Raw genomic sequence first — 26,413 nt, forward strand, 5'->3', positions numbered from 1 at the left:
TTTTAAAGATCATAGGACACAACAAATCAAATCACTACAAGAAAATTAGCATTTGGCAACAGTAAAAAACTGTTCCCAATATAGGAAAAACTATTGCCTAATGTTTTAGTTACAACTAAACAAGTTGTGGCTAGCGAAGTTGTTGTTAAAAGTTTTTAACAACAATCAATTGTTGCAAAATATACTATTCACAACAGTTGGACCAATTACTGAAAGTAATAGTGTTTTGCCACAACCATTTGGAATTGTTGCCAAATGTTTTGTTTTAGCAACAATTAATAAAAATCGTTGCCCGTATAAATTTTAGCAACAGCTACTTAAATGTTGCTCAATGGTACCTTCGACGACAATCATACTAATTAATGTTAATTATAAATTTGTAACAATTGAAAATTTGTCTCTAATTAGCATCTGCAACAACCCTTCTGTTAAATAGGCAACAATAGGCAATTGTTACCCCAAAGTTTCATATACAACAATCACGTTAATGTACAATTGGCAACTGGAAAATTGTTTCTTATGCTTATTTATGGCATCGGTTTTTCCAAACTATTGTTGAAATAGCAACAATCAAGCAATTGTTACTTGCCAATCATCATTTTAATTGTTGATTTAATTTAATAAATTGTTGCAAATATTATAATAATTATTGTCAATGTTAAAAATATTTTACAATTTCCAAATTCATTCATATAAAGAATACAATTAACAAAAACTTTGATCTAATGCATAATACAATTAACACAAAATTTGATCCAATGCCTCCATCCACATATTTGGAATTGTGCCTTCCGCTACATAACCACGACAGCTAGTTTGTTGAAAATGATAAATAGCTCATGAAAGGTTGATTCCACATCCTGAAGAGCTCTAACTTTGCTCTACATTTGGCAAGTGTTTGCAAACTTAACATTGGCATATGTGCAATGGTCACAAGACCACTGACCTGAATCATCCAGTTGACTGGGAGCTCGGGAGGTCGTTCCTTTGCCTCTTCCGCCTCTGGATTTGTCTCCTCTCAATTCTTAGAGCTCGTTGTTCTGCTACAAGCATCATGGGAGTCCACATCAAAGCTAACACAAGAAATGCAAACAAGTCCAAGTCCTGAGAAGAGAGACAAACCCAAGCAACAAGTAAACAAAACGCAACTGAAGCCAGCTGATAAAGTTCATTTGTCTGCACGAATAAGACTAGTCAAAATCATGATAAGATGAAAGCACTTCAGCATAACAGAATATAAGACTGAAATCATTTTTCCAGTAGTTCTGTCATTTAATAAAAGCCACACCTGCGATGATAGACTTATCATCAGCTTAAGGAACCAAGGTACACACGTACGAGATAGTATTGACAAAATGGCCAAAAATGAAATCAACAGAACCAACCTGATAGAGGGAAAGTTCAGTATCGACTAATAGCCATTGTTCGACACAAAATAACACAATTAAGAATATCTCAAGAATGAAGTTCATAATCACCTTGGAACAAAGATAATATATTCAAATTATTAATTCAATTCATAAGAAAAAGGAAATATCAGTACATATGTTGGCGAGTTGGAATTGGGGATTTGCTTCAAATATAACATTGATGTACCCATGGAAAGCTATTGAGGAAATCCTGCCTCTTTCCCTAAAAAACATCAGGTAATGACCCCCTTTTTTTATAAAGGGTAAATGGTATTTGAATTTATATAAAATAAAGGAGGAAGAGGTTTCCTCAAAACTGTACAAGGAACTATATTCTATAGAGAGATAAATACAAAGGGATAAGACAGTCAACTAGCATAGCTTAGGTTGAATACAATTTGCACCCAATTGTCTGTAGCTTGAATGTAGGATGTGCCCCTCAATTTGCACCCATTTATTTCCCTATCAAATATTCTGCCATTACCTCTCCATCCAAATAGACCAACAAAAAGGATACAATTTCCAGAGGATGTTACCCTTCCTGCTTAGCTCCAAGGTAGACCAAACTGAGATTAGCTTTGCTAAACTCCTGGGGATCACTCAAACTCTACAAAATAGCTGAAAAAAGTGCATCCAAATACTGATAACCAGAGGGCAGTGCAAGAAGACGGATAAGAAAAAATGAGTTGCACTAGGCTGCTATAGCTGATCAGAAGGAAATGATTCTCTAAAGGTAAGTATGGAAACACTGTGAAACAGACCAAGGATGATGCCCTTTGCTTTTCTACTTTTTCTCTCTCATTGTATTATACATTCTTTCTCTTAACTTTTGAAGTACTAAGCCTGCTTGATCTGTTACCAATTTGTATTTGAAAAAATTAAGAATCATGTAAAGCCATTCCCCCATTTTCTTGTTTTCCCTTTCAATACATTTTATTTCCAAATCACTTCATACATAGAAATGAATTTCTATCCCTCTGCAATACTAGTTAATAATTTCATCAAAAGTAAAAGGAACAGGAACCACTAAAAAGGGGAAGGGAATTTGCAGGTTCTTTACTTATGACTTAGTCATGGATATTACTCCTTGAAGAACACCAGAAGTACCACTTAGAACGGGAAGCAATGCAAACAGAAAACCCACAGCACAATCCTGGTACATGAAGAAAACTTCGAGTTCAACCACGAGTTTGCTTATATAAAGAAATCAGAGAATATTTAAAGAAAAAAGCACTTCTATGGAAGAAATCACTAGGAGAACAATTGGGTCTGTACATTAATGGCTGGCTGTGAGATTTATTTAAGCACATCTCCCACCAATTTTTTTTGAGTCTGCTACTTTCTTTTTGTGATTCTTGCTAGAAAGTTTTGAGCCTACCTACATTTTTTGTGTGTTTTCTCACTTTAGATGGTAACAGCTTCTAAAAAAAGTAATACAATACTTTTTCTCAAAAAAATACATAAATGTTCAAACTGACTAATGTGGCAATAAAAAAAAAATATTTGTTTCCGGTGGTTGAGTTTCCAGTAAGTAGTCAGTTCATGATATGTATTAAAAGTTTATTAAAATGGCATTCATAAAATGGAATATAAGAAGATGTTCCATACCTAGAGAATAAGGGTCCCAATTGTGACCTAGCCATGTAGAGCATTTATACTATTTCTTTCCATCAAAAACTTCAAAACCTAGGGTGCAGACAAGTTGAAACATGTATCAATATCTTTTTATTTTCTTTCCTTTTTTATATTGGTAAAAGGGATTCCAACAACAAGACAAAAACACTACAAAGAGAATAGGAAAAGAATAGACTACATAATGTGATTACGAGAAAATTCACAAGGCATGGAACCTTAGAACCCATTCTGAGCCTGTCTAGGCATCAAAGAGAAAGATACATCTAAAAAGTTAACTAATCACCTCTTCTTTCATTCATGCTTATGTGGTCATGTAGTGTAGGACCCCCTGCTTGAGTCAGCCAATAAACCAAAAAATTAAGTGGGTTGACTGGGTGATCCATCCCCTATTCTTCCTTTCTATACAAGAGGGAGGTCCCATATGGATCCCAACCCAAATAAAAAGAGAAAACAATAGGGGATTAACAAAAGCTACTGCACCCCTGAGGTTGGTGCCCCCCACAAGATCTCTGGTCTCCCAACCTGCCTGCGGGTAATAGATCAGTTAGTAAAACCTTCATACCTCTAGACTCTTAGAACAACCCTCCATAGATCAAGTAGTAAAACCTCCACACCTCTAGGCTCTAAGAACAACCCTCCAGCAGTGCCAAAATATATTTTAAGGAACCTCCCATTTTTATTGAGATACAAACAGCCATCTAGTTACTTGGAAGATAGGGTACACCCAGCAACCTAACCCCAATTTCATACATTCAACTTACATACAACTTTCATGGGGAACGAACCCCCACCCACTCACCCCCCCCCTCCCCCCAATAGAAACCTGCTGACCCCTTGCATAGTTAATGCATCTGCTAAGCTGTTAGCTGACCTTTGGATGTTGCCTGCAATTCCCAAACCAACTTTAGAGTTTCTCTTACTGTAAGCCCATATCTTCAAGAACTATTTTTGTTATTGCTAACATCCCACAAGTACAATTGAGTCCACTTCCACCACCATACCTCTGTAATCAAAACTTTCGGATTTTCTCAAACCCTCCAATATGGCCATCAGTTCTACCTTGAAGAGTTATTGAAACCAATAGACCCTGAAAAAATAACCAGTAAATTTTCTAGGTTTTTTCAATCCATGCTCTTTTTGTCTTGCCCCTAACACTTCCAGGTTCACTTTGACAGTCAAATGCAAGGGAAAAATGAGCAATTGACCTGATTGGACACTTCCAGGTTGGCAGCCAAGTGACCTCATACTAGAGGGCTTCTATTTCAGCCAAGTGACCTCTAAGCCCTCAGACTAGAGGGTTTCTACTTCAGACAAGTGAGAGTAATGAACCCAACTCCCAGAAAAGGTGTTAACTTCAGACATGTGGCTACCCATCAAAAGAACAAAAACACTTCAGAAGATGTGGGACCATTTTAATCTTTCTAATAAATTACAAATAAAACCTGATTTAATCTTTTAAATCAAATAAAAAACTCTATCCAAGAAAGAATTTAAAAAATCGAATAAAAAACCTAACTTAATTAAAAAAACGAAATAGTTCAGTTTAGTGACCCCATACATAGTACAGAGGTCTAGTCAAACATGACTTGAAAGATAACATACAAAACCAACAAGATAATTTGATTAAATAATTTTCTTTACTTCCAATTCATTCATAATCTTAGAAAATGGTGTAGCCTCAGAGGAGGTTGAGATATCAAGAAAAGGAATATCTGTAATTCTGTTAACAGTCCATTAAGGGAAGTGAGATATCAGGCAAGCCATAGTGCATGTGCCAAGTCTAAGGTGAAGGAAGTCAGCAGCCAGATGATTAGCTTGAATAGAGAGTTGATTGAGTTAAGATGAAACCTGAGTGTCAATATTGTATGTCTATTTGTACTCTAGGCAAGTTTTCTCATTTATTGATATTTTAATTACTCAACTGTTTATATTGGTCTTTCTAGATAGTCAATATGCATATGGTGGCTTACCAGTTTCCATTGGTTTCTTTGCTGCATGTAAGGTTTTGTTCTGACTAGTTACTTGTTGCAGTTCTGGAATGATCAATTTAAAGGAACTAATCAGCAGAAAGGCAGTGTAGATGGCATACTTGGTAATGGGTTCTAATATGTGAATTCTTCAATTATACTTACAGAAATCTATATGGCATATATTCCCTAACTATATTTTTGCATTTGAGCTGATCTTTCACTTCTAATATTAATATGCCAATTTTCTAATCATTCTTAAAACACCTACTATTAGTTTATTTCCGATGCTTATGGCTACTAAAAAGCTGATATTATTAAAAACTAGCAAAGGAGCTTCCATTAAAAGTTTTTATTTTTTTCTTAAAAAAAGTTGAGGTATAATTTTATTCGAAAAAACCTAACAACATATAGACAGTGTGAGATACTAACAAAGGCCCACTCCAGGGACATAAAGCATTCCACAACATTGAACCATTACAAATATGGGGTAATGGCAATCCCCAACCCTTTCTTTTATTTTTTTGTGATCTACAGGTTTCAATTTTGTACAATTACAATATTCAATTGGTATTTTGTTTACTTTTTTAACACACTGATTTTGCACATATGTAATTCTTACATATGTTCAATTAATCCATCTTAACTTCCCACACTTGCTATTTCTCTAAATAGCCTTATTGAAACCCTAATCCCTATTGTAGTTGTGTTCATGAAACCAAACCAAATCAGGTTTTGTTTTTTGGAAATTTCTCAAAAGAGTGCATTTCTTTTGGCTTCATGGGATACACAACAAGGGGCAGCCCTTCCCCATCCTTTTAACCCCCATCCCTGGTGGCAACAAGATTTTATCCCAAGTCTCTATTACAACAAATCAAAGATCCTACCAACCGAGCAACCATTAATTGGTTAGCCAGAATAAATAATCATGATTTAAAGATCAGCATAGAGTAAATTTATTCTGCTATTAACAGTCTTATGTTTGAAACCAAACCCAAAATACACAGAGAAGAAAAAGATAAATATATGAAGAGAGTAAGTATATGATACACAACTAACCTAATATTCAGTCTCTCTTCCTGATGATATATGTTGTCGTTCAAAGCTTATGGGCTGGAGAAAGCAATCGATCCTTCAAACAAACAAATTACAAAAATAATGTTAAATGGGAAAAGAGAAAAAAGGAGATGCATATGAAAATTTTGGATAAACCAATATCATTACCTCAATGTCTTTCCCCTGTCTGGCTTGATTGACCACAGCGCCACCCCCTGTAAACCTATTATTACCTCAAAGACGCGCGAATAGTGATAGCAAGAAACAAAAAGATTAATTCTTACCTAAATCTAGAATGAATCATAGGAAACTAGTATGAGCGATTCTAACCTTTGCAAATGCCAATTAAATAGGTAGAACGTGAAGTCTGAATATGTTAGAAGTCAAACTCGCCAATGGCTAAAATCAACCTCTGCAAACTTCTATGAGGATTTGTTGTTCTGGTTGAAGAAGAACTCGTATAACTTGTCGATAGTGTTCCAGTTCAACAAGTCGACCACAAAGACGACGCGCGAATAGTGATGAGGGAGATTTGGGATTAGCGTGGGATTCTTTGGAGGGAAAAGTATTAAATGTGGAATGTGGTGGTGGAAATAAGGAAGTTTTGTAATTAGCAACCATTAATTTTGGAAAAAAAATAACATCTAATTATTATCTTTTTATTTTATTTTGGGTAATTGAGTTAACCACTCGGATGAACGGATGAAGACATTGGTAAGTCATCTTGTTATATTTTTAATTTTAATTGCCCAATCCTATTGCGGATGTAGAGGTGTAAATCTGCCCGCGGCCCGACACGATGGCCCGTAGGCGGTACGCCCTTGTGCCGAACGGCCCAGCCCACAGCCCGGCCCAATACGACCCATATATATATTTTATATAATATTATATAAATTATAATTATATAATAATATATAGTATATAATATATCAATAAAATAAATAATTTTTTTAATTTTATTATACTAATTTATTTAATTATTATGTATATAAGAATTTTATACATCAAAATTTATATAAAATTAAAATTTTAAGTTTTTGTCAATTTTTTAAATAAATTGCTTTGATCTGATGCACGGCCTGGGCCGACCCTCTAAGTTATCCCTAGGGGGCGAAATGGCCCGAGATGGCCCATGGGTTGGCATGACACAGCCCGCACCAGTACAGCCCGTTTTACACCTCTATGCAGATGTCAGCCCCAAATAGATTTTGGGTCGGGTTCAAGTAGGGACGAGGATTGGGACTAATAGGGGTCCCTGATTGGAGGTCAAGGTCAAGGATGGGAAATGAGGTCCCTGTCTTGCCTTGACCCTGATATTATATATATTAAATATATTATTATATTTATAATATTATTTATATATTTAAAATATTATCTATATTTAAAATTTTTTATTTATTTTAAGTAAATTTATTTTTCAAAAATACTATTAACTAAAAAATTTCAGGGATTCGAGTCTCCACAAGAAACCCGTTCTTATCGGCAATTGGAGATGGAGGACAATCTTTATCTCCGATGGAGATTAAGGTTGGTAATGGGTTGGGAATATGATCCCCACCCTAAACTAGCGCTATTGCCATTCCTATAAAATATAGTGCCAATCGAATATACGTGTATTGTATACGAGGTAGGGCATAGTGGCCGGGTTTGGCATCCCCCTTTCCATTCAATCAGTTTGGATTCAGGTTCAAGTCAAATTTGTTTCAAGACATTTTGTGGTTGGATCAAAGTCATATTAATCCCAATCCTTTGACATTGCCATAAAAACAATATTATAAAAAAACTAACCCAAGGGTCGACCATTCTTGCCCTCTAGGTCACGAGTCATTGGTTGGATCATCTAGGTCATCAAACAGGTCAGACCACACATCAATAATGATTTATATATTATATCAATAAATTAATATATATATATATATAATTATATTCTACATACATGTAAAATATGTATATTTATTTATTATTTTATGTTTAATTTATATTTTTATTTCAATTTTAATTGTTTATTTAAAAAAAATGCTAAAAATTAGTGTAATATATGACCAAGTGACCACAATTGGTTATTAATCAAAAATAGAAATTATATATTTATGTCATAAAGGTTGAAACTCAAAAAACATGGAGTTTTCATCACCTTTTGCATTTTCTATATTTTTAATTAAACATCTCCATCATTATATCTAACTATTTAATAATTTTTACATATTTAACTCGTTATTTACATTCCTATTCGAAAATTTAGCTACTCATTAAAGAATATAAAATGTATGGAGGCATAATTTTTTTGTTATTGTCATAGGATTGACTTAATCCCATTCGTAAAAGTGAAATTATGTTCTATAATATATTTGTTGATGCATCAAGTATATTTGTTTCTACAATCTTTGTATGATTGTTCCTAAATATGCATCATGTATATTTAATAAGCTTTGTTCCCAATTCAATATTTTAGCAACAGTTAAAGCTAAAACGTTGCCAATTCATCTGTATTAGCAACAATTCTGATCATTGTAGCTAATATTTATCTTTTGTGCCAACAATCATTTACAACTGTAATGAATTGCCTATTGCCAAAGCTCAATTTTCTTATAGTGAATAGAGATTCTGTAGACTGCTTAAAACACTATGGGGAAATCATTTCATGACACTTTAATTCCGCATTGAAAGCAATTTGTGAATTTGGCAAGGAAATTGTACGACTTGGTGATCTAACTACTGTACCGCCTGAGATACTCAACAATCCAAAATATTATCCATGGTTCGAGGTATCTCATACTATATTTGAGATAATTTTTTTAATTATTTATTCTTTATTAAAAAATTCATCACCAAACTGAATTATTTTTTTCATCTGCAGAATTGTGTAGGTGCAATAGGTGGAACCCATCTATGTTCATGCTTGTGTTCCATTTAGTGATCAAGTTCCATTCAATGGAAGAAAATCAACAACCACCCAGAATGTGATGTGTGAATGTTCGTTTGACATGCTCTTCACTTTTGTTGAGGCAGGATTTGAGGGTATTGCACATGATTCAAGAGTTTTCTTGGAGACGGTTCAAAACCCCGACAATATGTTCCCGTTACCACCAAAAGGTTAGCAAAACTATCAAATAATTCACTGGAGTTTTTTATTCAATACACTAATACATTACGTAGTTGACTTGGGTTATACAAATATGCTTGGATTCCTGTCTCCATATCGATCAGAGATATACCATTTAAGAGGCTTTCAAGAAAGAGGTGGTCAACCCAAGAATGCCGAAGAGTACTTTAATTATATTCATTCTTCATTAAGGAATGTCATAGAGCATTGCTTTGGTGTTCTTAAGGCAAGATTCCCAATACTAAAGTCGATGCCTCCATACCCACTTCACAAGCAAATTAGAATTGTATTTGCTTGTTGTGTGTTACATAATTTCATTCGATTATCGAGAATCCAAGATGTGTGTTGGAATGATTTCCTTCAAGATGGTGTTCCTATTGAAGGAGAGGGAGGAATGTTTCATGGTACAACACCAACAACTATTGATGTAGGATCTCAGGCATCTAGACGGATGGAGCAAGTTCGTGATAAAATTATGTTCAAGATGGTTGATCATTACAACTTAGGTGTCAATCGCACCCGCCCAAGAAGTATACGTAGGAGGCAATCAAATTAGTTGGGGATTTCAATAAATTATTGAACAATTAATGTTTATGTGTTTTTAACAATTAACGCTTATGTGTTTTTAATTATGACATTGGTATGTTCTTGACTAGTGATCATGTGCTTGTTGGAAATTTCACAAATCATTTGTTAGGTTACAAACAATTTTATTGTGATATGATATTCAATTGTTTTGTTATTTAGTCATGGCAACAAATCGAAAGGGACCGATGTGTCCATGTTGGCATGGACGTATGAAATTGTGGATGGCAAAAACCGAGAAAAATTACAGAATATGGTTTTATAAATGTCCAACCGGTGAGGTATAAGTCCAATACCCAAAAAACCATATTGATCAATATTTGTGTTTGACATGGATTGAAAATTATTAACATTTTTTTCTTTCAACCACATGAATATAACTTCATGTGGGCAAATAACTACACCTCGGAAGAATTAGAAGTTTGCATCAACATAGTATTGCTCATGAACATGCAGATTACAAGAAAGAGTGGGTTGTTGCAATTGGGGCTTGTGCTTGTTGTTGTGCCATGATGTGTTTGATCCTTATTTTGCTAATTTTGATTATCATTTTGTTAGTTTAGAAGTAGGATAGATACCACTAAAAGTGTGGTTAGTATGCTCCTATTATGAACTGGTGTATGGTTTTTCCATTTTGGATATGCTTTGTAGTTGTATAATACTAAAGTTGTATTATTAAAATTAAGGTTATTATGCTACTAACATGTACAAAAAATTTGAATGTGTAAGTGGGTCCCACCAATGGTAAATACATATGGGGTCCACATTATGTATTATGCATATGTTGAAGTGTATGTGGGGCCCACATTGAAAAAATATTTATGGACTCCATAATGAAGGATATAAATTGCATGTGGGGCCCACATTAATGCATTATGCATATGTCAAATGTACATGGGACCCACCTTGAAAAATATTTATAGGCTTCAAAATGAATGACATGCATAAGTGGACTTACACGTGGGGCCCACATTAATGCCTTATGCATATATTGAAATGTATGTGGGGCCCACATTAAAAAAATATTTATGAACTCCATAATGAAGGGTATACATAGCTGGAATTGCATGTGGCGCCCACATTAGTGCATTATGCATATGTTGAAATGTATGTGGGGCCCACATAGAAAAAATATTTATGAACATAAGGAAGGATATACATAGTTGGAATTGCATGTGGGGCCAACATTATGTATTATTTATATGCTGAAATGTTTGTGGGTTCGACATTACGTATTATATATATGTTGAAATGTATGTGGGGTCGACATTACGTATTATATATATGTTGAAATGTATGTGGGGCCCACCTTGAAAAAATATTTGTGGACCCCGTAGTGATGGATATGCATATGTGGATTTAATGTAGGGCCCATTTATGGTAAATGCACAAGGGGCCCACAACTATGAAATGCATATTGACCTATATGTGGGTCCCACATGTGTTAAATGAATGGTTTGTTGGCCCACACATGAGACATTCATATATATAACACATATTTTCATGGAGTTACCAAACAGTTTTCCAGTTTTTATGGTCTTTCCGAAAATCTATTAAAAATGTTCTAACCAAACAGTATTTGGTTTTCCAAGATCTACTTGCAAAAGCTCACCTATTCTTTTAACCATCAGATTTTGCAATAGATCTTTTGAAAAAGATTTGCCAAACAGGCACTTAGTTAATTGTCAGAAACAGTAGGAATACTTTACGACAATATTGAAATAGTTGGGTATAGTTAGTCAATTTCTTAAAACTTTGGGGTAGTTTAAGAAATTTTCCGTAATTATTATCTTGTTAGTCCATAAAATGATTTATAAGGACACTGGATATGTTTTGCAAACTGCTTTGGACATGTTTCTGTAGTTACACACATCTAGATATACAATACCATATTCGAAGTTCCTTCAATTATAGTCTGTATAACAAATACAAATTCATACGGGTGGGCCCCATAAACTTGACATGTGGGACCCACTTATGAGAAAACTGTAAGGGATCCATATGGTGTTATTCGTGATCAATGCAAGATAGTGGTAAGTGTATGTGGGGCTCATACATGGTAATTCTAAGCAGAGCCAAGTCTCAAATACACCCTAAATAGCCCACATCAGCAATGTACATATCCCAACATTACCAAACATTCTCTGAACTAATGCTCACATTCTTCTTTTGATTACCAAAGCTTCCAAAAAATCTTTCTAAAGTCAAACAGCTAAGCTAGGGATTAGAGCTGACTCGGTTCCATGTTTCGGAATTTCGGTTATCAATCGGAAGTAGAGTAAGGCTTACTGGCCATCACTCCGGAATCCGGATCTACTGAACTTAACGCCTTGTGCTAAGAATTCATCAAAATGGCATGTCCCACAAGGAATTTAAATTTTAAACAAAGACGCATACGACAAATAAAACACTACTCTTCATGCGATCACTAATTACTTTTTCTGTAAAAGAATGAATGAAGGTAAGTTGTACTCTCTTTGTTTGACCAAGGGCTGTTAACTCAAACATGGCAAGCACGATGAATTAAGGAAATCAGTTGAACAGCTTATTGTGTTACTTTACTACTACAACAGTACAACGCTACAGAGCTTACAGGGAGATTTTCGTTATTTTTAATTGCTTTTACCACGCGACGAGGAATTATTATTCATTAATACAACATAACAGAGTATGAATGACGAAGCCCAACTGCATGAGAGAGAGAGAGAGATGCCAGTCTATCTCTATCACAGCCGATGCCTTAAGAGAGCCTTATAAGAAGGCGAGGGACTGACTGCTGGTGCTGAGGGAGGAGTTGACGAGGCTTTCTTAGAATGGTGACGAAGCTTGCATGGAATCACATTAAACGTCTTCTCGTAGCTGCAGTACTCCATGCTTGATGAAAAGAACTTCTCACATTCAGCCGGTGATCTCTGTGATTTCAGGTCCAGAATGCAATTGTTTTCTAAATGGAGTCGCCCCTTCTTGATCAAGTGCCTACACTTGGGACCCACCTGAGTGAAGTAATTGTCCGACAGAGACAAGTTAGCAAGCTTAGGAAGTGCGCACACTACCTCCGGTACTTGCCCGTAAAGTTTATTACCGGCGAAGCTGAGCAGCTGCATTCTCTTCAAGCACCCGAACGAGTACGGTATCGGACCCGTCAAATGGTTGTTCCCGGCGTCGAACACCGTTGCCTTCTTCAGGAGGCCAATCTCGTAGGGTAGGCAACCTGACAACTGGTTGTTGAGGAAGAGCACCTCAGTTAAGGTACCCGCGGCCTTGCCAATGCTTCGCGGGATCGAACCCGAGAACCTGTTGTGAGCAAAAGTGATATAACGTGCCGGCGTGCTACCGAGGTTATAGGGGATCGGACCGTCGAATTGGTTGTTGTTGACGAAGAGAACGTCTAGGTTCAGCGTAAACACGTCAGGTGGGAGGTACCCACAAAAGCTGTTGAACCGAAGGTCCAAGAAGGACAGGTTTTTAGCGTTTAGGACGGGCATTGGGAAGGAACCAGTATATTTGTTGTTGCTCAAGTCCAACTCGTACAAAAATCGGAGTTTGCCGATCTGGGAGACGATTTTACCGGTGAAGAAGTTGGAGTTGGCGTGGAAGATAGCGAGATCAGAGAGATTCTCGATGATACCCTCAAGGCTTACGTTGGAACCTAAGCCAAAATTGAAACCGTTGAAGTCAATACCGGCGAGTGCTTTGACTTTAAAATCTGGCACGGTTTCACAGTACAAGCCCTCGAATTTGCAGATATTTGTGCCTTTCCAAGACTTCAATTTGCCTTTGGGGTCATGGTACTCGAGTCGTTTTCTTAATTCCACGATGTAAGGATACACTAACTTGAGTCGTTCACTTTCAAAAGCCGGTGGTGGCGGTGGATATTTGGGCTCGGGAGGAGGAGGAGGTGGTGGTGGTGAATATTTGGTTTCGGGAGGTGGAGGTGGATATTGGTAATAGCCACCACCGCCTATTGTAACATCTAGCGTTTCCCTTGCGGTAGGTGAGGTATCAGCAAGAACTTGGAGGTGGAGAAAACATGAAAGAAAAATGAACAAGGTGAGAGGAGCAGGGAACTTGGTAGCAGAGAAAGAAACGATGATATTGACCATCATCGATCCGGACACTTGTTTCTTCCTTGGTTTGCCTTTTCTCTCCATTTTCTTTCTCTTCAGAAGGTACGAAGATGAAGGAGGAAGAGGAGGAGCCAAATCGTTGAAGGCATGGGTAACGAGAACATAATAAATAATAAAGAGCAACAAGCAGAGAGCGGATGGATGGAATGTGGGGTATTGACTTATTCAAGTCGTCGTCGCCACTCGCCAGCTAACACAACAACTATTATCGTTTACAATCGTCTTGACTGAGAAAGCCATGCTGAGTTAAAAGTTCGACCCGAATATAAATTTGATGGACACTAGCACCTGGGCCCACCAATAATGGATGTTTTTTTTCTATAAGTACCCATAATGGATGGTTGTGCCGAGTGATTTTCGGATAATTAAAAGAAACAAGCTTATTCGGATAATTCTATTTAAATCACCACTCAATAATTCTGATCTTGGAATCCCCTCCAGTTCTTTACCCCAAAAAAAAAAAAAAAAAAAATCTCCTCAAGTTGGACACTACTGGATTAGGTCCACGTGTTTTAGTGTTTAATCATCAAATCTACCCACATCGACCATAAGTGGGCCCCACCCCACCCCACCCCACCCCATTATAGGGCTTCCAATGCTATTCGATTGTCCAATTTCATATCCGAATTATATCCATTATTAAGAGTTATCTGAATTCCATCGGTGTATAATTGGAATATGGATACCTGGCAATTGGGTTGGGTGGGTCGGGTTCGGGTTGGGTTGTCAAATGCTAGACCCTAACCTTAAATGTTCGGGTTAGAGTTGACCTATGAATAATCCCAATTAGACTTGACAATCGGATCAGCGGATTGACCCATGACCCAACCCAACCTAGTTTTTTTTGGGTTGGGTCATTTTCACATTCGGGTTAAATATTAGACCCTAATCCTACTTTTTTGGGTTGGGTTGGGTCGGGTTCGCGGGTTGAGTCAACTTTTTGCCAGGTCTAGATGTACCCATATTTGGTACGATAGAATTCGATTTTGTTTCTATATTTTGATCCATCTAAGATGGTTTGAATGTTGTGTTACTAAAATGGTGTAGTTCCATGTTTAATGTAAGCAATTTTTAATTTATTTTGTTCATAAATTGCAATATTACAGCCACTTTTAATTTTGATATCATATAATATTTTAATAATATTTAGTTTAATTTATTTATACTATTTACTGGCACTAATTTTAATAAGGATCCATTTGGTTCACAGTTGGAATTAAAATCAGAATCGGAATTGGAATTGGAATTAAAATCCATTGGAATCATAATCAAAATGGCCTATTCCTCCCATCTATTTGGTTCAAAAATTGGAATTGGGATTTGGAATTGACTAGAATACATAGGGATGCAAACGGATCGGATTGGATTTGAATCGGGGTATATTTGAATCCAATCCAATACCATTCATGTTGGATTCAATCCGATCAGATCTGATAAGACTCGATTTGAATTTGAATTCGAATCCTATTGGTAAGTCAAATCTTTGATTCTAATCCGATCCAACTTGTTTTCTTTAAAAATTAATAAATTATATAAAGTAAAAACAAAAAGGACAAGTATTTTTTAACCATTTTCATCATATATATATATATATATATATATGTTTTTATAAATAAATAAATAATATAAAAAATTTATAAAATATAATATAAACTATATTTATAAGTTAATAAATAACACACACACATACAAACATATATATATATATATATATATATATATATATTATGTTTATATTTATAAATGCATAATATATATCGGATTGGATCTTTTCAGATCGAAAAGGGGGGAATCCGAATCCAATCCAATTTCTGATCGGATCTTATTATCAGATCCGATCCGAAGATCCGAACTTGGGTGATCCAAATTCGACCAAATAGGATCGGATCGGATCATTGATCCAATCCATTTGCACCCCTAAGAATGAATTCTCATTCTTGAGGGAGATGAGATATCATTCCATTAGGAGTGGAAAATGGATTCTGATTCCTCCCATCCAAAGGGTTGGATTCTGATTTTGATTCAAGACCCCTATTCCGCAAACCAAATGGATTCTAAGTCCGGGTGGCAATTACTTGAACATCACAATATGTGAAATTGCTTCCCTCTATTTCTTTTGTATTTTAGTTGGGCTGAGGTTGGGGTTGGTGTTTTACATGTAACATGTCCCAAACAGATTCAACAGAAAAAGTATGGACAAACCCAATGCAGATTTCTGAATTTCATTACAGACTTATGAACATTTAAAATATCAAAAGCCCACAGTCTATACACCAATGCCTGCCTGTGAATTGACATCAATTCCGAACTGACACGTAACCCAATTATATTTTAGGCCTAAAAATTTTGACACTGGGATGAACTGTCATTCTCCCCCGATTTAAACGTGACATAGAATGTAGTTGTATACGTGATTGGGGCGGGTTTTTCACTCTGTAACCGAGCCACTTCCAACATCTTCCTTTCCCCACTCTAGCATGTCCTTTCTCTACTTTCTTTAAAGAGGAATTGATATTGATGGGAACTCGGTCTTACTTTGTGCAAGAAATAGGATGGACTTATAAAGTGCCTTATGTACAGTTTTCTCCTTCCAACCCTTCGTAGAGAGCGAAAGGACTTTACTTCTAAATGAAACTCAACTCTATGAGTTAATTAATCCCCTATTAAAATTGGGTTTTACAAAAAAAGAAAAGGCAAAAGACTTAAACCTCCCTTGATATTTCACCTAAATACTGAAACATCTTCTTACTTTTTTAATTGGGCTTAGACCTCTCCTTTTAGATGACATCAATAGACAAAAACCTCTCCGATCCTTTAATTCTCCCTCCATCTTTGTTAGCACATGACATCGTATGCAGTTAATATTTTTTTTTAAATTCCAATGGTTCCCTTTATTACACCTCTTTGCTTTAATTGATTGGCGTCTTACATGGACACAAGCCTCTCTCTTCATTGATCAAAGGCAACTTGAACAAAGGACCTTGTTTATAAAAAAACTAAATCTGCGTTTATTTTTATTTGGTTGTTATCTGTAAAGCGGTTTCTGTGAAGCCTCAATCATAAATTGAAGGTCTCAATATTGATGAAGGCGTCACTCAGATAAGGAAATGGAGCTACTTATCTGGATTGTACTGTAAAAATTGTGAACTGGATTCTGGTTTTAATCATGAACTTTTAGTGGGAGTAAATGAAATTTGAAAATTTAAACTCTCCCCAATGAAAAAAAATTAGAACTTGTGACATCAGAGTTGCTTCCCTTTGGTTTTTGTATTGTCCTTTCTTAAGATATCGGAGAGTTATATTGGTAATGTGATTACTATGGTTATCTCTGCTTTATCTGGTGAGGCAATAATATAGAAATGTGCTTTTGCAAATAGAATGTTTAAGTAGGTTTGTAATTTAAGTGTATAACTTTTAATCGATTCAAAGTTCTTACTGTTGATCCAAGAAATCCACAGACAATGTGTGTGTATACTAACTGTTTATAGTGAACAACCATGAAAATAGAAACTTATATCCTTAACCTCAAAGATTCAGTTCATCTAATGAGGGAGTTCTTATGACTTGCTTATGAAATCAGAAATCAAATAATTTTTAATTAATTTACAAGAAGAAAAATAGGAGGGCTAGTGGATAGATGCAACTCTTTCGATGGTCAAGTTTTCATTGTTCCAAGTTTTTTTTTTTTTTTTTTTTTGTACTTAAGAGGATATTACATTACTGAAAAAAAGGATTAAAGATAAATACAACAACACCCCTTGAAGGTAGTTGCAAAGCATGCTTAGCGACTGCATCAGGAATTACATTCAGGACTAATGTGAGAAAAGGAAATCAGTCTTCATAAGCAAGGAGATATCGTGCTAGATGGCCCCAAGAGGGGAGAAGGATAGAGACTCCGGGGAGGATTTGGCAAGGTCCACCCCTTCAACTGCAACTTAGAATTTGATTCAAACATGACCTTCTGAAATCCTCCTCGATCTGCCTCTAGACAGACAAGTCTTAGCGCTCGTCTTTCAGCCTCCTCAACTAAACCACATAGAAAGAATAAGACACAACCTCCTATAATTCAACTCGAGTGGTCTCTAACTTTACAGGCCATCGAGCCACTACTCGTACTCACAATAGAACTGGCATCCAAATTTATTTTGATCCAGCCTTGAGGGGGGCACCAAAACATGTCTGTTCTCACCAAAGGTAGTTGTTGCGAGTCTAGGGAGGTTAAGGCAAGCAACTCCTTCAACAAGGTAGAACCCAACTCTATCACTCGCTTGGGGGTGATTCTCCGCCTTTGGAATACCAAGGTATTGCGAGCTCACTAGATGCCCCAACAATTAATTACAAATTTTTAGAACCACTCCTCTAAAATAGAGAACTCCGATTGGGAAGCATGAATACCGAACTCCATCCACTCTTCGAAGGATTCCTGAGTAATGTCACCCGAGCGAATGGCTAACCCCCACTAGCTAGCCATAAAACCCTTGCAAACGGGCACCTACACAACAAGTGCATGGCATCTTCAACAGGGTCGTCACAATGAGGGCCGCATGAGGAAGGAATAATTTTCCTGCTATAACATTAGAGATTGCTCGCCAAATGAAATTTTTTAGCTTGGAGGGAAATTTAAGTTTCCAAATTTTAGCCCACACTTTGCAGCAATAGATCTTGCAAGCTGATAATTAGATTTCATTGAATATTTTCCATCATTGGTCAACTTCCAATGTTTAGGATTATTCAGCATGAGCTCTTTGACCATGTGAATGTCACAGTTTGTAGGCATAGGGGTGAATGTGGCCCGGTAGATCTGGTATCCAATTATCTTCCCAGATATGGGCTGAGCTTCCATCACCTATGCGCCAAATAAGACCTTTATTAAGCAGAGAGAGCCTGTAACAGATACTCCTCCAAGACCAAGAGGGGCATCGACCAGGGCTAGCTGAAAGTAAAGAGCCACTTGGAAAATAAATTCTTTGAAGGACAGTCTCCCAACAAGAATCTGGATTTTCAAGGAGTTGCCAACCAGCTTTAGAAAGGAGAGGCCAATTAAAGCTCTTTAAATCACGAAAACCCAGTCCTCCATGCCTCTTGTATGAACAGAGATGGCTCTAGCTAATCCAACTTCTCTTTTTCTCCTGATTTTTCTGGCCCCAATAAAAACCGGCAAGTTTACCATTTTAAGTGGTTTAAAGCTTGTCCAAAATTTTGAAATGGCTCATAATGTAAATTGGAGTGGAGATCGCAGCTGCTTTGATTAGCACTTCTCTACCTGCATGGTTCAGCGATAACCTTTTCCAGCCCTAAAGCTTGAAGTCAGTTCTCTCCATTATATTAGCAAAGGTATCAGATTTGTTCCTTTCGATACTGCTTGGCAGACCTAGGTACTTGGGTAGACCATGCCCCTCTTTGATACCAAGAATTCTTAAGATGATCCTTTTGAACATGCAAGGGGTGTTCTTCTTGAAGGTAATTAATTTTCAATTTCTGGTAACTTACTAGTTGACCAGAAGCCTTTGCATAGTCTACTAGGTTTTCTGAGATGCACCGCATTCTGGAAATCCACCTTGAAGAATAATAGGTAGTCATCAGCATAAAAGAGGTGGAAGACTTCAAGGCTATTGTGCTTGAGTTTCCGAGGCTAGAGACTCCTTTCCAAGATAACATTCTTTATAGATTTCGAGAGAGCCGGAGCTGGCAAAATGAAAATATAAGGAGAAAGAGGGTCTCCTTGACGGATCCCCTAGTAGGATGAATTTTGCCCCATTGAGTTCCATTAATGTTGAAGGTGTACGTGAGTGTGATTAGACAGCTCCGAATCAAGTTCCTCCAATGCTTGTTCAATCCCATGCACTCAAGAACTTTCAAAACAAAAGACCATTCAAGATGGTCATAGGCCTTGTTGAGATGTAATTTAATGGCCATGTAAAAGGTTATCTTTTTTTTCAATTCTTTAAGGAGTGCAAGGCTTCATGGGCAATTCTAATATTATCAAAGATGAACCTACTTTTGACAAAAGCACACTGAGACTGATCCACTAATTGAGGCAACAGGTGCTGAAGTCTAAAAACCAAACAATTAGCGAGAATCCAATAGGAGACATTGGTAAGACTAATTGGGTGATACTGTCCCACCTCAATTGGGCTCTTGCACTTGGGGATAAGGGTGATCCAGTAAGATTTGCTAGATCCGGCACATCTACATTGGAGAACCAATGTTGAATGGTAGAGAGCAGGTCCGGACTGATTGTTTGCCAGTAATTTTGGAAGAAAATTATGGAGAAGTCGTCTGGTCCTAGCGCTTTGAGCCCCCAATAGAGCAGGTTGCTTGGCGAATTTCATTCGTTGATAAAGGAGCACAGAGGCCCTCATTCATTTCCTCAAAAAACACAAGAGCTATCAGATCAGTGATACCATTATCCAGATTTGGATGGGAGGTAGAAAACAAATTTTCAAAGTAGTCCAAAATAACAAATTCTATTTCAGTGGGAGTATTAACAATCTGTTTCTAGTGGAGTCCTCGCACTGAGGTTCTACATCAAGATGCTTCTAGAGAAGCTGTTGTTGGTACCTTGAGGTGCTATTATCATTTTGAAGAGCTGGCAGTCTATTCTTGAGATCTGCAATTCTGGACCGAATGCTTCCAAAATCCTCTCTGTTCCAATTCTGGAGGACTTTCCTACACTTAATTAACTTGGCACCCAATGATCAGGCAGGATGAGACCATGAGTTTTCAATAACTTGTTTGCAATTCTGGTGAGACATCCACATTGCTTCAAAGCGGAATGGCCTAAAGCCCCTCCACACATATGGGAAGCAATTAAGGATAATAGGGCCATGATCCGATCCCTGAGTAATTTTGTTGTAAACCCAGGCCTCAAGGTATAGAGTACGCCAAGAGATTGAAGCAAGAAAGTGATCAAGCCATTCCCATATTCTACCATAAAAACATTGGTTGGCCCACATGAAGGCTTGGCCAAAGCACCTCAAATCCACTAATTGGCAATCATTAATAAAATCATTGAAGTCCCTCATGCTTCTGTTGATTGTAGAAGATCCACCCTCTTTTTCAAACAGAGAAATAATAGCATTGAAGTCACTCATAAGAAGCCAAGGGCTAGACAGGTTATTTGTGATACTCCTGAGCTCCTTCCAGACTCTACAATGGAACCTGTGATCTGGGTTACCATAAATAAAGGAAGACCTCCAAGTGCAGTTTGAAGTTAAGATTGTGAGTTATATATCAATGATATTTGTAGAAGAAGAGAGGGCATTAATATTGATACCATTCGACCATGCAATTAATAATCCTCCAAAGAGGCCCACTGGATCCACTATGGAAAGGTTTGGAGTTCTAGAGCGAGTAAAGATCTGAGTGAGCTTACTAGTTTGAAATTTTGTTTCAAAAAGAAAGATTACTTGAGGGTCATGGGACCTGATATGCTCCTTAAGAGCTCGAATTGTTGAGGATCTGCCTCTTACTTATTAAATAAAAAGGTTTTTCCCTTCCACTACTGGACTCAAGTTTAGAAGTGGAATATGTAGTTGTGCAAGTTGTAGAATTTTTATTATTCCCTCATACTTTAGATTCATATAAACTATCCATTTCAAATACTAAACTACTAATTTCTTCTTTTTATTTCCAATTTCAATATTCATATTTTCACAATTTGTTTCAAGTAAAATATCTAAACCATCTTTCCTAATCCTAGGATCTAATATTGTAGCTAAGCAATAAAGATGAGAAATGTTCTCCCAATATTTTTTAAATTTATTTTCCATTATTTCAACAATACTTTTAAATTATGGATTCTTTCTATATTTTGCAAAACAATCACTAATCATCATTAATTGATAAGCTAAATTATAACTAGATGGATGATAAATACCCAATAATTCATTGGTTGCATTATAAAAAGTTTTGAAAAAAATCTCTTATACAAATTGCCATGTCCTAATCTTTCTCAAATATAATATCAATAGGCATTTTTGCATTATAAAAATCACTAAGAGTTTGTTTGTGAGAAATACAACTTTCTAACATAGCATAGGTAGAATTTCATCTATGTTTAACATCTAATATAAAATGTTTATATTTTAAACTATAATTTTAACGTAAATATTTAAATTCTTGTTTTCTTGCTCCAGAACATTTAATATATATAATACAATTTCTAATTTTAGAAATATGAGTAGAAGTAATATTTAAATCATCTTGAATACATAAATTTAAGATGTGACATGCACATATGGTATGGAATAATCTGCCATTTAAATATCGTTTTAATTGAGATTTTAAAATATTTATTGTTGAACCATTATTACTAGCATTATCAAAACTAATAGAAAATAATTTATTGCCAATTTCATAAGCATGTAAAGTATTTAAAATACTTACAACAATAGATGGGCCAGTATGTGGCCATTCAAGCCTAGTAAAACTTAAAATTCTTTTATTTAAAATCCAATTTTCATTAATAAAATGATTGGTAACACAAATATAACTTATGTTAAATTTAAAAGTCCAAATATCAAAAGTAATTGCAACTTTAGAATTAATTTGATAATATATAAATTAAATTTTTTTATGAATAAAATTTTTTTAAAGCATCTAATTTAATAGTATTACTAAAAACTTTTTTAAATTGTGGATTTATAGAATTTTGGAATCATTTTTCAAGTTTAGTATTTTCAACTAACAAAAATGGTTGTTCGGCATGTACAATGTATTTTGTGAATTCTTGCCTCATTGTTCGGCATGTACAATTTGTGTTTGTGTTGTTTCTCTCCCTTCTTCTTCTTTTTCTTCTTCTTCTTCTTTCTCATGGGTGAGCAAATGTCTGCCTAAATGGCTAATACCACCCTTGCTACAATAGCTAAAGTCTTTCCTACATTTTTTGCAAATAGCTCTTTTTCCCTTCCCCTAAACCTCCTTTACTTTAAATATTTTCCAAATTGGACTAATCAACTTAGTGGCCTTCTTTTTATTTCCCCTAATATCAGTACTAGGCGTGAAAGTTTTGTCAATATCAATAGCATCCATATCGGTGAACATGTTGGGGAATTGGTTTCTGGAGGAGCCAATCATTTTTTTTAAATTCTAAAAAATAAAAATTAATTTAATTGTACTTACCTAAATTGTCGGTTCAGAATCCAAACTTAATTTCAACGATTGAAGCCTTTCAACTCCAAGATCCAAGCCTCCAAAATTGCTAACTTGGGATACTTAAGATGTTGAGCAAGCATTCTTCTTGTTGAAACTTCAATAAAGTTGAGAATTGGAGAATCAGAGAATGTATGAGAGATTAAGAAATTGAGACTTAAGAGAGTATGAGAACTAGAGAAGAGGTTAAGAGAATTGTTGAATTGGTGTGATGAGAATGGTAGAGGATAAGGCTATTTATAGGAATTGAAAATAATTTAATTTCCCAAATACCCTAAAAACTAGTTAGTTGTTAGGAGGGGTATTTTGGTCATTGTAAAGTTATTTATCTCTTTACCCAAAAGGCCCCCCTAAACTAGTTGTTATATAGTTGTTAGGGGCATTTGTGTCATTCTTTCTCCCCCCAAAACCAAAATATATAAATACCCCTATATAGTTCTTTATAGTTGTTGGAGGGCATTTGTGTCATTCTTTCTCTCCCCCAAAATCAAAATATATAAATACCCCCCTGTTTAGTTGTTGGGGGGTATATCTGGAAAAAAAACCCAAAAAGCTAAAACTAGCCATTGGGACTAGTTCATCGAGCAGCCCGAGCATGGTCCACGAGTGATGCCATGCCAAACCATGGACCGGAAACCCCAGGCCAAGCACAGCCCGGACTATCGTGCCGGCCCTAGCATAGCCCATGTGTTGTCATGTCATGTTATGTCGTGCCATGCTGGGTCGGTTCAAATTCTGGTCGGGTCGTGCTTGGCTACAAGCAACATGCCCAATTTACACCTCTATCTCGGGATGCCCTTTACGAGCGTCTGCCATGAATCCAGAGGTCCTATTGGTAGTTGTTGGTCAATCAATACCAAACACCTTCTCCGTGTCATCCCCCAACTCTATAATCTTAGCCTTCTTAATAGGTCCTTGGTTAATAGGGTGGAAGGCTCTTTTAAGTTTTTTTACGTCCAGCCGGGTCCATTTCTTCCGATCAGATTTGGGGGCATGGTGGTCCGGGTCCGTAGCCTCCTAGGTTGCAGATTAAAGGGTAGAGGGCTGACCTGAATAAAGTGGTAATATGATCAATGATAACTTCCTTTTTGGTTGCATTCTGTGAAAGGATGTCCAAAGAAGTTATGGTATTTGTCTGATATGGTACTGATCCCAAGCATCCGTCACAGACACCACCTTGTCGCTTAGTTTTATTTTCATACTCAGCCGAAGGGCCAACCATCACATTAGTACTATTGATACGCCTCTGTCTCTTCCTGGTACTCAAATTGATTTGGTGATTTTCTACACACCTTTGATTGCCAGTTGTTTGTACGTGCTCAAATGTTGTCTTGGGCTAGTGAATGACTACATCCGCCCGTTGTTGGGTAATTGCTGCGAGCATTAGTATGAACTCTAGCGCTTACTCCCCCATCTCCAGTGTATTGATCGTCACCTTCCACCTCTTGAAGGAGAAACTGACGTTCTTTTTTAAGATGATATTCTGTCCGCAACCAAGGTCCCCAAGGTTTGGAGTTGAACTTCCCAAGTCTTGGACCTTCCTAATCAGAACCCATATCGTCTTCCATATTCAACTTGGTGTTATTAGATGTAGCTCGATACGAATAGTTTCTTTCATCATGTCCTAATCTTCCGTAGTTGGAACAAAAAATAGGAAGTTTCTTAGGGCTCTCTACGTTTCCCCTTTAGTGGATACCCTGCCTTCAGAGGTAGGAACACCTCTAGTTGGACCAGTATAGGAATATAATCTTTCCTTGCATGCCTCTTCATGGGTAATTTTAACTACTTGATGACCTCTCCCATGATCGCCCCAAACTTCCAAGCCATGATTTCAATCATCTAGTCCACCGGGAGACCTTGCAATTGTACCCAAAAAATACAATGGTGTAGGGGAATCTCCTTCAAGCTAAGACCAGGCATATAACGTTGACAAAGGATCAGGTTTTCATGAAGCTCCAAGGACCCTTTTTGGCGAAGCATTTAAGCTCCACCTCCTCTCCAAAAACAAGAAGGAATCTACCATCCACTTCATCCCCGACATTCATCCCCAATCATCCCCAAGCCTGAATTAGCATTCTTTTCAAACCATTATGGTTTATTTTCTTCCTGGTGAACACCATGCAAACTAAAGCAAATCCTCTAGGGATATCGATTAGAGTCTCTTCCTTTCCATGATTTTCTTCTAATGCTTTGAACTTCTTGTTCCATCCCTTGGATCGAAAGGAAGAAAAACAAAGGGGTGAAAATAGGAAGGTGACAAAAAACCAGTGATGGGGAGAAAAAGGAAATAAAAAAAGAAAAAAAAACTCGCACGATCTACACTTGATCGGTGGTGATGCACAATCTGCTCGTTCCCTCGTGTCCAGAGACTGGGCTCGAATAAGGTTCTGATCTGGCAGTGTCGAGTTGGTATCTATACGTCCGAGCTAGAAAGAGTTGTAAAGAAAGAAGGATTAGAGTGACTAGGTAGGTTTTACCCAAGAGAACACTCTGATGCTTAAGTCAGTATGGGGATTTCGGGAGAATGTGTGAGAGAGCTTAAGTTTGGTGGATTTGGGGTCCTCTTATAGTTATCTGAGGTTCAGGTGCCATTAGGCAACGTCTTTGAGTCTCTAGTGGAGTTGTTTCTACAATTTAAGGCATGTTAGCGTGTCCGTTGCTAGATTTGGGCAGCAGTTACAGGTCGCCCACGATTCTTGTAGCGCACAATTCGACGAGCTACTCCTATGGTCACAGTAACGGTGCCTATAGGGGCGTGGCGCACGGAACGGTTTAGGTGAGCTCATGTTGGCGATGGCCCGAGCTTGTCCCAGCTCGACTGCCCACCTGATGTTGGGTATCACATGTTGACTTGTCGAGCTGTCCTACTGACCTGGACACCGTGTTGTCAACAGCGTCCATGTGCTATTAGTTGAGCAAGGTGACCAAAATGCCCCTCATCAATCGGCAAGAGAAAACCTTCACTGACTACACCCAATAAGCAGGAATAGTCATGGGAAGAAACCTGTTTGTCTTGTTCCAAGGTTGAAGATGAAGGTTTTTTCTCTAAATTAATTACAAATCAATTTAATCCCAAATTTAAGCTGGGGTATTTTAATCATTTTACTTTTTCTATTAAGATAACAGTTTATAAATCTATGTGTAAGTCCAATTTGAAAAGTGAAGATGCTTTAATATTTAGTTGAAATATCAAGGGAGGTTAAAGTCTTTTAAACCCCCCTCCCCCCCCCCCAAGAAAAAAAAAAGAATAACAAAACAAAACAAAACAAAACAAAACAGAAACAAAAACCTAGTGATCACAAGCCCATTTCTAATAGGACTCTAATATTCCAACCTAACCACTACATTTTCTACATGTGGCCAAAACCATGAAATGAA

General features: G+C 36.7%; 1 long non-coding RNA gene and 1 pseudogene across 9 annotated transcripts; both read right to left on the reverse strand.

Annotated features, from left to right (window-relative positions):
* Positions 1–591: 591 nt before the first annotated feature.
* LOC104601712 (uncharacterized) lies at positions 592–6,642 on the reverse strand. Of its 8 annotated transcripts, none has more exons than XR_016080037.1 (6): positions 6,236–6,642; positions 6,071–6,143; positions 3,018–3,095; positions 2,470–2,562; positions 1,289–1,385; positions 592–1,104 (listed from the first exon to the last, which is right to left on the reverse strand). It is a non-coding gene; the product is annotated as an uncharacterized LOC104601712 (long non-coding RNA). The 8 variants fall into 8 exon arrangements; XR_016080033.1 differs by having other exon boundaries at positions 592–1,176; XR_016080034.1 differs by lacking the exon at positions 2,470–2,562 and having other exon boundaries at positions 593–1,176; positions 6,236–6,290; positions 6,398–6,642.
* Positions 6,643–12,285: 5,643 nt separating this feature from the next.
* On the reverse strand, positions 12,286–13,981 carry LOC104601711 (uncharacterized protein At4g06744 pseudogene; annotated as a pseudogene). Its single transcript, XR_016081361.1, has one exon. The product of XR_016081361.1 is annotated as an uncharacterized protein At4g06744 pseudogene (transcript).
* Between the last annotated feature and the right edge of the window lie 12,432 nt (positions 13,982–26,413).

This window comes from Nelumbo nucifera, chromosome 1, assembly GCF_055504915.1.
Source record: "Nelumbo nucifera cultivar China Antique chromosome 1, China Antique-T2T, whole genome shotgun sequence".
Classification (NCBI taxonomy): Eukaryota; Viridiplantae; Streptophyta; class Magnoliopsida; order Proteales; family Nelumbonaceae; genus Nelumbo; species Nelumbo nucifera.